The sequence below is a fragment of the Gavialis gangeticus genome, unplaced genomic scaffold, assembly GCF_001723915.1.
Source record: "Gavialis gangeticus isolate Ggan-Ray unplaced genomic scaffold, GavGan_comp1, whole genome shotgun sequence".
Classification (NCBI taxonomy): Eukaryota; Metazoa; Chordata; order Crocodylia; family Gavialidae; genus Gavialis; species Gavialis gangeticus.
Window position 1 is genome coordinate 4,263,260 of NW_017728994.1, and position 13,069 is coordinate 4,276,328.

Sequence of the window (13,069 nt, forward strand, 5' to 3'; positions counted from 1 at the left end):
CCAACGAGCCTAGTTTAAAGCCTGCCGGAGGAGGTCCGCAGCTCACCTGTGGGTTTATAGTCACTGACAATGGGGCCAATATGGTCAAGGTGCTCTGTAATGCCAACTTTGTTGGCATCTGCTGTGTGGCACACAAGTTCCACCTCATTGTCAGGGATGCCTTAGAGGGGGACAGAGCTGCCAGTGATGGTACCAGCACCACCAGCAAGCTCATTTCCAAATGCAGGAAGGTGGCAGGCTACTTCCACTGAAGCATTAAGTGGGGGAGAGTGGGGAAGATGCTGTGGGACCAACAAACAGAGCTGAACATCCCACAGCACAAAATCATGCAAAATGTGGAGACTCAGTGAAACTGCACACATACCTGATGCTCGAGAGGCTGTGGAGCAACAGAAAGCCATCCATGAGATGGCCTTGCTTGGGGAGATTGGGTTCAGTGGGCCCCTTAACAGAGCTGAGTGAAATACCATTTCCCAGATCTTGCTGGTCCTCAAGACCTTCCTTGAGGCCACTGAGACCCTCAGCACTGGTAATGCCCTCCTTAGCCAGGTTATCCTCATAGTGAGGGAACTTCAGAGCCAAATGGAGAGCTTCCAGGGGATCAGTGTTCCTGGCTGGGGCAAGCTGCTGTCACCAGACATGCAGGCACTGGTGAGGCAGCTGGAGGAGGGCATCAGGAAATGGCTTGATCCCCTGCAGTCCAGTAAGGTCCATTTCATGGCTGCCATGTGTGATCTGAGGGGGAAGGGAAGCACATACAGCAGCCCAAGCCTGAATCGGGATGAAGGTGCTCATGAAGATGATCACGGAGGCAGAATGGCAGAGGTGGGGGAACATGGAAGAGAAGGATCCACTGTCCCATGCCAGCATGCCATCCACCAGCCAGTCTCCTCCTCCACCACAGGTGCTTCCAATGTGGGCTAAGGGCATGGCTTCCATGGTGGGACCCAGAGCCAGTGCACCCCACCATCAGGCAGGTAACGCTCAGGCCTTAGTGGCTGCCTATCTTGCTGAGGACATGGAGCCACTTCTGTGTGACCCCTTGGCCTACTGGGCAAGCCACAGCCAGATGTGGCTGGATATGGTCATGATCACCCGCAAACACCAGTCCTGTCCACTGACCAGTGTTCCAAGTGAGAGGGTGTTCAGCATTGTAGATTGTACTGACCCCCCACCACACCTGCTTGAATCCTGGTTTGGTGCTGGTGTTTCTGAAGGTGAAGCTCCCGCTGCTGGGGTTCCCCAAGCTCCAGGTGCAGAAAGAGTGAAAGACACCCTCCGCTCTGAATGACTCTGTCTGCACCTATTTCCATTTTTCATTTTTAAAAAGCCAGTTAATGCCCCACTCTTAGAGCTGGAGGGGACACTCACTGCATCACCAGCCAGCAGGGGAAGAACATGTCCCTGCTGAGCTCCCATGCCAAGATGAACTTGGAGGTATGGTCTGTGGCTACAGGTAAGGAGGAGATCCCAGGTCCTTGGTAAGACCACTAAAACTGCACTTTGCCAGGGTCAGGGAGGCCTGGTGGGACTGCTGGTGGTGTGGCAGCCCCAGGAAATGCCAGGACCGAGGATCTCCCTGGTGAAAGTGGGTAGAAGGCAGCATAGCCTCCAGCCACAACACACACGCACATGGTCCTGGCAGGGGAAAGCCCAGACTCATCATGTCTTTGACAGGCCTGAGGCTTTCTGGTTGCAGTGAAGTTGTGAGGCTCCAGGTGAGCTCAGCTTAGCTGCCTGGAATGCCAACTTTTAGGATGAAAAACCCTTTGTCAGGATGAGGAAGCACCTGCAGTTGGTGTGTCTGTGTGCTGTTCCTGGATGGAAGGAAAAGTAAAGAAGCCAGAGGCTGGCATGCAATGCAGGCAAGAAAACCAATCAGTAAAAATAGAAATGGACCTGGGGAGTCATATGTCCAGTAGGTTGTAGTTTGTCAGAATTCCACTGCCTATATTGAGTCCATGAGTTTCTGTACGTGGGAGGCTGATGAAGTGAAATTCATAGGCCTGGCTGTGAAAAGTGGTTCAGAGCCTGATGCCTCCATTTCCATTTTCACTGATGGCTTTGTTGCCTGCATTGCATGCCAGTGTCTTCCTTCTGCCTAACTTCAGACTAATGCCAATAACTACTTATCTTGACAGAATACATGAAAAGACATTTTTTGGCTTGCAAAATGATCTATGCAGACTGCTGCTCAAACAATTAACTACATAGATGTCCAAATACCTGAATTGTAAATCCACTTATAACAATGCATGAAAATCAGCTGCCCTTTAAATCTGAAACTGCATATTTATAAATTAGATAGGCTCAAGAGAAGTTTAACCAGGACTGCTGTCGTAGCATACTTTAACCAGTTATTTATTTAATATGTGAAAGCATAATTAGCATGCAGTCACATGAGAGAGTTTGTTATTTCATTGACAAGACTGACAGCTTGCTCACACAAGCCTTCTCTCTTAAAATTCATGTTTTAAAAATCACTTTTTCCTAATTAATTTCACTGTTCTATCTAAACTGCAAACAAGGCCCAAGCAAAGCATGCCAAGGGAATCTCACACACCTAAAACACAAGCCACTGAATGTTCTCTCCAAGCTTAAGGTTTTGTCTTTTATTTTAAGTGTCCCTTTTAATCCTTCTATAGAACAGTTTGTAAAATAAATCATAATTCAAAGTAAATTAAAACAGTTGGAACAGGAACAGTCCAGAAAGTTCAGTGATCATGTCTTAGTTATTTTTGCATATTACTAAACATAAGTTATTTTACTTGCTCTCTGATGCAGTCAATAGTGCAGTTTCAGCCTTTCACTATGGATTTATTGACCTCTGGTGACCTGGACAAGTCTTTAATGGTTATTTTAATGAATTGCAAAAGAATAGAAATAAATAATTTGCTCTTGTCAAGGTCTCTTTCAAAACAAATCAAGCAAGAAAGCTAGATTGACCCAATAGGTTCAAGTGACTTTTAATAAGCTATACTGTAAACCTTGTCATTTATTAAGGGGACTGAAGAGCCATGAGGACATGTTTTTCCCAACTTAGCAGCTGAACTGAAAAAAAAATCAACTTGAATTTTACATTTTTTCTTGTCAAAATGAAAAGCTTTAATTTCAGGCTTTTTACAAAAAGCAAATTAAATTAATGATTATATTTACAGAAGAGAATAGGTGATGGTGATGGCTTCCTCCCACATTTGCCTTCTTTCTCTAAACGTATATCCTTCTCCTCTCAGGAAAGTGTCCTAACAACCTGGATATCACTTATTTTGAGATGGGATTTGTTTGGTCTCTCATGCAGGCACCTCTCTTGTAGTCGATTCACTAAACCATCTTCAGCAGAGCAGGGACTAGACCCAGGCGTGCAAAGCGGGCCCTATTCAATTTAGATTCAACCCGAACTGGAGACAGTGATTCGATTACTTGATTTGGATCAATGTCCCTGATTCAATTCAGCTGAATCTGATGATTCAATTCTGATTCAGAGAATCAGCAATTTGGCCACAGACATAGTTCTAAAAGTTTTTTTCTACATACCTTGATGTACCAGCGCATCTTGTGAACGCTGCAATGCTGGGGTAGATGGAGCATTCCACAGGAGTGCAGGGGCCCCCACATACTTGGTGGTGAACCAGGAAGTGGATTGGAAGTACTGCTGGTCCGCTTCCAGGTTTGCCATGGGGTGCACTTCCCCCCACCCCAAGCTTGACAATTGGCCACGGAGGGACCCCGGATGCCCCCCCAGACCCAGGAGGCACCAGTCACCAAGCCAGCTTTAACTTGAACATGTAGCAGGGCACTTAATAACTTATTCCTTGTTTTTTATACAAAATGTAACAGCTCCAACAGGAGGGACTGATGAAAAGCCACCTCTAACTACCTTATAGCCAATATGTAATAGGATACTAGTGTATGTTTTCATTTATGTCATGTGCCTCCTGAAGAGGAATTAAACTTTAAACCACCAGGCTCACACCTTCGGTGGGATTCTGAAGGAGGACAGCAACTCCTTTTCAGTGGATGTGGTTTTTAGAACACGAAAGGGCTGCTAGACAGAAAAGTCTATAACCCATGAGTGAGCATAGGGACTCCAAGACTGCTACAATGACTAGTCTATTCAAACTCGAGAGCTTAAACCACCTGGGACCCAGTGGCTGGAAATCCCGTTATTCCTGATGGCTAACTTAGTGGCCAGCTGGATCCTATCACACTTATATCACTCCTGCTCTACTAAATGCTCTACTCTTAAATGATAATATAACTTTTGATAAAAATAATAAAGAAAACACTTTTTACTGGGATATAAAAATGATGCAATAGAACTGGCTGTTCTAATCACTATCTGAAATGCTCATTCTGTTCTTCTGAACACCCATTTTCAGTATGGGTGAACATGGCATGAGTATGTTTTGTTTTTTTTACTTATCCTGATCAATAGTAGATTCAACCACAAGAATCAGGTGGATGCAATTTATGCTTCTAAATGTAGGCAAAAAATGTAACAAATTTATGAGATCCTCTGAGATGAAGGCAAAGAATATTACAACATGTGATTAGGTGACTTTCACCAATTGCAATCTGATTGACATATCTTGAAAAATGGATCTGGATGGAGCAAAAATTCAGCATAAAAATAAGTCAAAATGGGGATTGTCCTGATCAGGTCTTATAACAGGATTTCGTACTATATATTGTATAGATTCAGGATAAAAGAAAACCAAATAAAAGCATCATGCAAGCTTCAAACAGAATATTTAGTCACAGAGCATCCAAAGTATAGGGGGTCCTTATTTAAACTAATCCCTCCCCAGCAATCTAGATTGGTAGACCCCACTATATGACTGAAAAGTCAGAGGAAGTGGAACCGCAGCTTTTCCAGCCTTCACAGGAATGTCTTCTGTTTTGCCTGTTGGGTTCTATTGTACAATAATCTCCGTTAGGCATTGCATATTCACAATAAAGGACTTTCGAAATTAAATTAAAACTGAGGCAAACCTGCAACATTTAATCAGTCTCAGGAGATTTTTGTTGCTTTATAAGCAACAAAGCATGAAAGATTATCCTTTTGTAACCCATTACCTATAAACTCACTACACCCATAAACAAAAAGTTGAATATGTCCTCAAATAACACTGGTTTTAAACCACTATGGAGGTTAAAAAGCCAAACTACAAAGGCTAAGCCTGTTACCGAAGGAGCTCAAATTCAGTATGCAGATAAACTGTCAGAGAATTACCTAAATCATACTGAGCTTAAAATCTTTAGCAAAAATATTCCCACTGGAATGTTGAAAGACTCCAACAGTTCTTGCACAGAACTACAGTAAGTGCCAAGAAGAAAGCAAGGTTAGTCACAAAAGAGGCAACTGGCACTGAAAGTCTGGCCACCACTGCTGCCAAAGGTCTGGTTGAAGGGACTCTAATGTAACCTCTCTAGAAGCCATCCTGCCAATAACCAACAGCAGGTAATGCACAGGAACAGCCATTTTGACACAGTTCATTTACACATTAGAGGACTTCAGGTACTCTTGTCAAAAGCAACAAAAAGCTGGAGGAGTGGTTTTGCATGGGGTTTCTTCAGTAACATTCTGGCATTTTTTAGAGGATGCAGCAGATAAGCAGAAATATCACCAGTTGAATGTGGGCTGAGCAAGTGTTAGACTCTGCAATTTTGTTTATTCTTTCTTGTCCCAAATACAATTGATGTTAGTCTTCCCATCCATTTTTCAAAAGAAAACCCCATTCTCTTTCCTTCATTTCCCCACACAGTACCAAAAGTAAGCACTGTAGTATAAAGAAGGAAATGGATATACCAATGAAAAGGCATTTTGAGAGATGGATAGTGACACTTCAGAACAGCTCTCTTAATATTTCTGACACATGACAACTAAGGTTACACAAGAAAGAGTTATTAGAGACTCAAACACTTTACATATGGATTTTTCAGGTTTAAGCTACTGACTTGATTCTAAATCCAGACACATAAAACTACAATCAGTCAACCTACCTACTTATATGGGCCTCATCACTGAAATATCTGAATGCTTCAAAATCCATTAAATTTATCCTTACAGACAAGGTATTAATATTATCCCTAGACAATCCATACAGTTATTTCTCTTAGCAATACAACCTGTTTTTTCCTGAGTCCAATGCCGTATCAGCTAAGACCATCACAGAGTATTAGTTTTTGGAGGTCACAACTGTAAGTGTGGGATTGCAGTTGAACTATGGCAGAAAGAAAATCAACAGTAAGAAGATATATTGTATAAAGATACCTACCTATTTTTCAAATGCAGCCATTAAAAATAGCATGAGGTCTTTCTGTTCATGTTTTTCTATCACTCGTTCAACAGGAAAATCCAGCTGTGTGCCTGTGACCTCCAGAAACTGCTAATGGACTGGCTAATTCATTTACTGACTGAATGATTTGACTTTAAAAAAGCAGGGGCCCAGTATAGTAAGTCAAAAGAATATACAATTGAGTTTTTTAAATCTTTCCATGAAAATTACAGGTTTTGCAGTTTGCTACTTCTCTCCCCCTCCTCTGCCTTTTTCAGTAAAGCAGTCTTCTCCCACATACATACAGGTAACAGAGTGGTCTGTCCCTTTAATAGGGAGCAGACAGCCCTGTTGTACAAGTCTGGCTGTGGGCAGTTAGCTAATGAGGATATCCCACTAGCAGCTAAAACCTCAGAGGAGGGAGCAGAGAGTGGAAAGCTGGGGAAAGGAGCAGCTCACATCCAAAAGGCAGAGTAGAACCGAGATAAGCTAGCTACCAAAAAGGGCTGTATGACAGTACAAGGCCAGAGATAAATGGCCTCTCCTACTACCCAGAGAAGGCTGTGAGTTTTGTTTGCTTGCTTCTTTGTTTGTTTAGTGACAAGACTATATATAGAAAAATGGCTGTGGAGCTCCCAAGAGAGCAAAGCCAGCCTACAAGACAGCAGGCACACTAACCCACTTACAGGTGGTAAAGACTGAGGGCATCATCAGGTGTTAGGTATTGAAATGGACACCAAGACCACATCAAAATGGTTGGAGGGGCTGTATCAGCAGCAGCAACAAGTGTTCCAATAGCAGCAGTAAGGGTTTTAGCAGCTCCAAAATCAACAGGAATAGTTTCAGCAGAAATGCTAAGAGGAGCAGCAGCACTTTATGCTTTGAATGCTGGATCAGGTGAAGCCCAGCACACAGGCAGGTTCAGCTCCCTAGCCTAGTTAGAGGTGGCTAGCACAAAAATGGGGCCTGCCAATGAGCCTAAAGCATTTTTAGAGACTTTTGACAGCCAGAATGTATCAACAGGCCCAGGATCAATGGGCTACAAACCTAGCTCCCTTCCTAATGGGGAAGCTCAGGAAGCCTACCAGGCCACGAGAGATGAGGCTGCATGCTACTATGACATTCTCAAGGTTGCCTATCTAGATTGCATAGGACATACAGGGGAGGCATACAAATGCCATTTCCAGATGGAAAAGTTTCATAGACTCTCAGAACAATGCCTCAACGGCTTATGCAACCAGTGACTGAAGGCAGAGTCTAAATCATCTGAAAAAAATCATGGAGTTGGTAACATTAGAACAATTTAGACAGATATTGCCAATGGGTGCCCAGGGATTGGTCAGCAGATATTAGATAACAGACTTGGAGGAGGTGGGTCCACTTCACTGAAGATTTTTTGGAGACCAAATTAAGTGTAGTAAGTTTTTGGCTAGGCCAAAAGTACAGACCCACAAGACATAAATGTAAAGCAAGGAAAACTAATTGGGGATCATAAGCCATTGGGTAGAGTTCAAGCTTTCCATCTGGGAGTCCTAGCTTATCCTTAAAAATGACAGAGATTGGCTCAGCAACCTCAGGCCCAAAGAATATCCCCTCTAGGAGGGAGTGCTGGGCCAAGGTAAAGGGACCCCTCAGGCTGTTTTATATGTACCCAGCCCAGTCACTAGTACTGGGGTTGCCTGCTCAAAGACTGCAGTTACAGTCTGATAGAGACCCCTGAGCAGACAGCCTATGTACCCTTGGTAACAATAGGGGATGTCCAGGTTCTGGGCCTCAGACTTTGGCTTTAGTTAGATACATGTCCACAGGCAGTTTGTGGATCCCATCCAGCTATCAATTATGGAGTTTGTGTATATAACCTGTATAGATGGGGATACTTGGCCTCATCCTACTAGAAAGGTGTGACTCTCAATCAGAGGTTGGTTGACTGAACTAGCTGCAGCAGTGGCAAGCCACCTTTCGCATCCAGCTCTGGAGCCTGCTGAAAGTTTTTGGTGATTGTTGCCCCACTGGTGGACAAACTAGGTAACATACCACCCAAAACAGTGCAGTAGTCTCCAGTGTTCAGTGAGACCTTTGGATAAATCAAGCCAATACTGTGTACCATCCCAGTTTTATGCAGTTTGGGCTTTAATCATAAATTTATTTTACAGATGGATGCCAGGGCTTTGAAAACAGTCCTATACCTGAGCAGCAATCCTGAGGAGCAGAAGAAGTGTCTCTTTATGAAATAGTACCAGAGGGACTTAACTGTCCATCTACTCTGGGTTCCCTTTACTCTAGTCATGGACTATGTCCTCCTGAAGTGGCTACACCATGATGAAAAAAGCCAACCCCAGGTTGACGTGCTGATACCTGGCATTGAATCTATTCCCTTGATATCCTCCACTGTCTAAGCTGCACCTGCCAATGTACATTTCTTGCAGGAGATGAGGAGTCTGAATGTGGTAGAGTAGATCTTGGATTCCACTCTTGAAGAAGGAGGGGAAGTATGTAACAGGGTGGACTGACCCTTTAAGAAGGAGCAGACAGCTCTGTTGTAGAAGCTGAGTTGCAGGAGGTTATCTAATGAGGGAGAATGAGTATCTCCCACACAGTTAAAAATCCAGAGGAGAGAGCAGAAAGGAGAGAGCTGGGGGAAGAAGCAAATTCTGGCCAGGAATACAAACAACCTTGCTACCAGGAAGAGTCACATGAAGGTAGTGGGCCACCACTAAAAGGCCTCCTATTCCTTACACAAGGGCTGAGAGGTTTTTGGGGGGGTTGGGGGGAGGGGGTTGTTTGTTTGTTTGGGGGTTTTTTGCTCCTTTACTTCTTTGTTTAGTTAAAAGACAGTGTTTGGGTAGAGGACTGGCTGAGGAACTCCCAAAAGAACAAAACCAGCCTGCAAGGTAGCAAGCCTGTGCCAACCCACTTAATATAAGGATAAACATACAGCTCATTAAGGATAAATGATGGGAGATCAGTTTTTGAGGGGGTTGCCATATGTTTTACTGGACGGTCCCAAACATACAGAAAAGTGCAAGCATGCACATAGATGTGCACATGCATCCATCCACACACACACACGCACAGAAAAAAATAAGGAAGACTGTAAGGATGATTCCTTCATGATTACTTAGCTCTTATTTTCATCAGTTGGTGAGGAGCCTTCCTCTCTCTTCCTTACTGTGAACTTTTATTAGCTTTTGTAGCCTTCACACCAGAAAAAATTCCTGTTTCAACCAGCACTTCCTCCTCTGTACAGGAATTAAAACTAACAATACGAGTACAGGCTGAGGGACATGGTTTTCCAAGAATTTCCGGGTGGGTAAAAGTCATAATGTGCTCTCTTTCTCAAGACTAAAATACATGCTTCCCTAAGGAATACTTCCTTCCCACTTCACAATTCCAGTCTAACCAGGAAGAGGCAGGCTGGTACTAAGGACTAAAGATATTTGGGGAGGTGATTTGTTATCGAAGTAATTATAGCTCTAGAAGTGTACTTTAATACCATGTAATGGTCATTATAGCACACAGACAATTGTTTATGATGCCACATTGTCTTGGTTGAAACAGTTACGACAAATGTACAGCACTCACTCTTACTACATGCTTACTGTTACCTTAAAACTCCATTTTGTTGAAGGTACTTTCTTGTAAACTTAATTATTGGAAGTCCTCTTTGTTAGTTTTTCTGATCCATTCATAAGCAAATGACAGTGATAAATAGTAAATCCAGAGCCCTTGGAAAGCTTCTGCATCTTGGCTGGAACACTTTGCTAAAGTAATGATTCAGTTCCAATAAAAAAAAACAGGCAAGCTCATTTGCAAATCAATATCAATGAGCTGAGTGGGAAATTGGTGGGTGTTATTACATTTCAGAGGAGCACACTAGCCTGTTGATTTATCTGTGTGCCCACGGCCACTGACAGTGCTCATAGCTTCAGTGATGTGGTAAACAGATGGGACATAAGTGTTCACTTTTAATTACAGCAATCAGCATGGAAGGTTCAGTAGTTTGGGAAGATTTTTTTTTTCCTGACAAATTTTTGGTCAAGGTGAAAAGAATTTTGCTTCAGTTTTATACCTAATCCGAGCACTTTTACATAGCAATCATTTAACTGGGTAATCACCTCGCTGTAAAGATTTATATACAACCTTAATTTAAACTTTAGTTTAGTGATGGTAACAGCATTAACCCATCTTATTAAATGACTCCAACATTATTTACAGTGGGATCTCTTAATCTATGTACCACAAGAAGCCAGATAATACAACTTTACTATAACGAGACATGTTTGGTGTTATGGGGGTGGGAATGGAGAGACAGAAACATAAATATCTGGCTGGGAAAAGCTGAATTTCATTCTTCAAAGCAGTATAAAACCAGCACAGAGATCAAAATCATTAGGTACAGTACTGTGACTCTTATGGCACATCCAGATAAGCAAGCATGTGCCTCTTGCAGCATTCCAAACCCCTTTGAGATGCTGCAAGAGGCATGTGTGGGAACAAAAAAAATATTCCCTGAACTGCAGGGGCAAAATTAGACCCCTAGATATCCAGGAGTTAAACAATAGCCTGGGGGAAAAATGCAAGGCAGGGCATGGTCCTGGACTGTGCTCTGAGGCAACCAGAGGGTCAGTCCTCCACAGAGATGATCTGGTAGCCCGTCAGAGCATCTCTGTTGTTGGCCCTTTCCGTGGTGCTGAAGCACGTTGCCTGCCCATGTGGGGCAGGCAGCAGTGCAAGCTGCAGGGACCTGGTCCCAGCTTCACACCAGGTAAGTAGGGGGTTGGGGGCTGGAGGGAGGGGAACCATGGGGGAGGCCCTGCCTGGCCCCACCCCCATTGGTTTTGTTAACACCCCACTCATTCCTCCATCATCCCCCATCACTCATTTCCCCTGTCCCCTCACACTCACTGACAGTAGCAGAAAATGAGCAGGAGGCTGGAGACAGCAGGGTAGTGAGCAGGAGGCTGGAGCCAAGCAGGGGAACATCTCCAGCTCAACTCCAGGGGCTCATCTCCAGCCTCCTGCTTGTTCCCCTGCTCCGCTCCAGCCTCCCAAGGCTGCAACCTTCCACTCATTCTCCTGGTCATCTTCAGCCTCCCAAGGCCCACTACAGGGCTCCCAAGGCTGGAAATGAGCAGGAGAACAAGCAGGAGGCTGGAGACAGGCAGAAGAACAAGCAGGAGGCTGGAGACCAGTAGGGAGACTGAGGGAGGAGTTGTAGCCCCTGAAGGGGAGGCTGGGACCCTGCAGGCAGGGTAGTCCATGTGCTGGGGGGGGGGGCTATGCAGCCCCCACATCCAGAGTCCCCCCACACCTACCCATACACTGATTCATCCCGTCCATATCCCTCCACACCCAGCCACACATTGGTGATGCGTAGGGGGTGCATACAGGTGCATTTGCACCCCTGAGCATGGAAGTGTACCCCTGCAAAAAGGCGCTGCCAACACTGCCAGTGGTGCCTACAGGCAGTCACCGCTTGCCCCCCACTCCTTGCCACCGACACCACCAGTCAGCTGAGGCTGGAAGAGGAATGCCTGTCCAGAATTATCAGTGGGGTATAGCTCCAGTGAAGCGGATCAGGCAAACACAGAGCAGGCAGAGAAGAAGGGTGGGTGACATGGGGCCAGTCGAGGAGCAGGGGGTGGGAGGGGTTGGACATAGGCAGACTAATACACAGGCCAGCTGGCCATGAGTGCCAGGGCAGTCCCATGTGTGGGGCTGGGGCCAGGCATCAGGAGGGGGCAGGGAAAGGCAGACTCTGCTACTGCCTTGGGTCCACCCAGTTTCTGCCAGTGGGACACAGGGGCTGCAGAGAAGCCCCAGCCCCAGGGCAAGGGGCTGCTTCCCCACTTCATCCCCACTGGCCCACATGACCCTCAGCCCCTGTTCCAGGCTCCTCCAGCCTGGCCCTGTGCTGGTCCTGAGCCAGAGCCACAAATTCCCCCATGGAGCCCGTGCCTGCTGATCTTGTGAGGACACAAGTGCCTGCCTATCTGAAGGTTCTGGCTCCTCCATTAGTGGTGGCTCTGCTAAGCACGGGGGCTGTATAGCAATAAAACATTGCTCATCTGATCAATTTCTCTTTCTCTTTTGTTCTAATTGTGGAAGAATGTGGATAATGGGGTGTTTTAAAAAGTGAATTTGGGATGCTGCTTCAGCAGCCTAGCTGACACAAGGGGCTAGTGTCTCCAGATAACAAGTGGCTGCACCTCAGATGCTCCCGTCTATTTGTATATTCCAGAGATTGTGGTCCATAAGGCCCACCTAGTTAACTAATAACCCCCACTGTGTGGGGCCAAAGTTTGAAAGCTACAACCAGTATATATATTTGGTGGGACAACTAAGGAAGAAAAGGATAGGAGTGATGTGGGGGGGTCAAAGGTTCAAACTGTGAAAATAAGTTCTTCAGAGGGGGACACTAACCAGAGCCCCCAGGCCACACTCAATGGTCCTCAAAGGCATCCATGGAGCTAGTGGACACTGCTCACTGGTGCTCTGCCTGGAAAAGTGCACAGACAAATGAGAAGAAAGTAGCACCATAGTCTCCACGAGCCTTCCTATCCAGAGCCTCCTTCCTGGTCAAGTACAGGGCCCACTTGGCCAGGGCCAGGGGCAGGTTGACCAGAAGGTCCCAGCACTTGGTGGAGCCATGGATGGGGTGACCAAAAACAAAAAGGTGGGGGGTGAAATTCAACCAAAACCTCAGGAGGAGGTACTGGACGTGGAGGGGCTGCAGCCTGGCATAAATGAGGGTCACATGCACCCCAGTATCCCTCTGTCCACAGAAGGGG

The 13,069-nt window shown here is 45.3% G+C and overlaps 1 protein-coding gene and 1 long non-coding RNA gene across 3 annotated transcripts in view; one reads left to right on the top strand and one right to left on the bottom strand.

The window, feature by feature from the left end:
* The window catches only part of GRID1 (glutamate ionotropic receptor delta type subunit 1), a 1,431,845-nt gene that overhangs the window by 588,520 nt on the left and 830,256 nt on the right, over positions 1 to 13,069 (bottom strand). The gene's annotated exons all lie outside the window — the stretch shown is intronic.
* LOC109287291 overlaps positions 12,490 to 13,069 on the top strand; it is a 16,885-nt gene continuing 16,305 nt past the window's right edge. The window contains exon 1 of the long non-coding RNA XR_002094817.1: positions 12,490 to 12,500. This is a non-coding gene — a long non-coding RNA (uncharacterized LOC109287291). The remainder of the gene's footprint in view (positions 12,501 to 13,069) is intronic.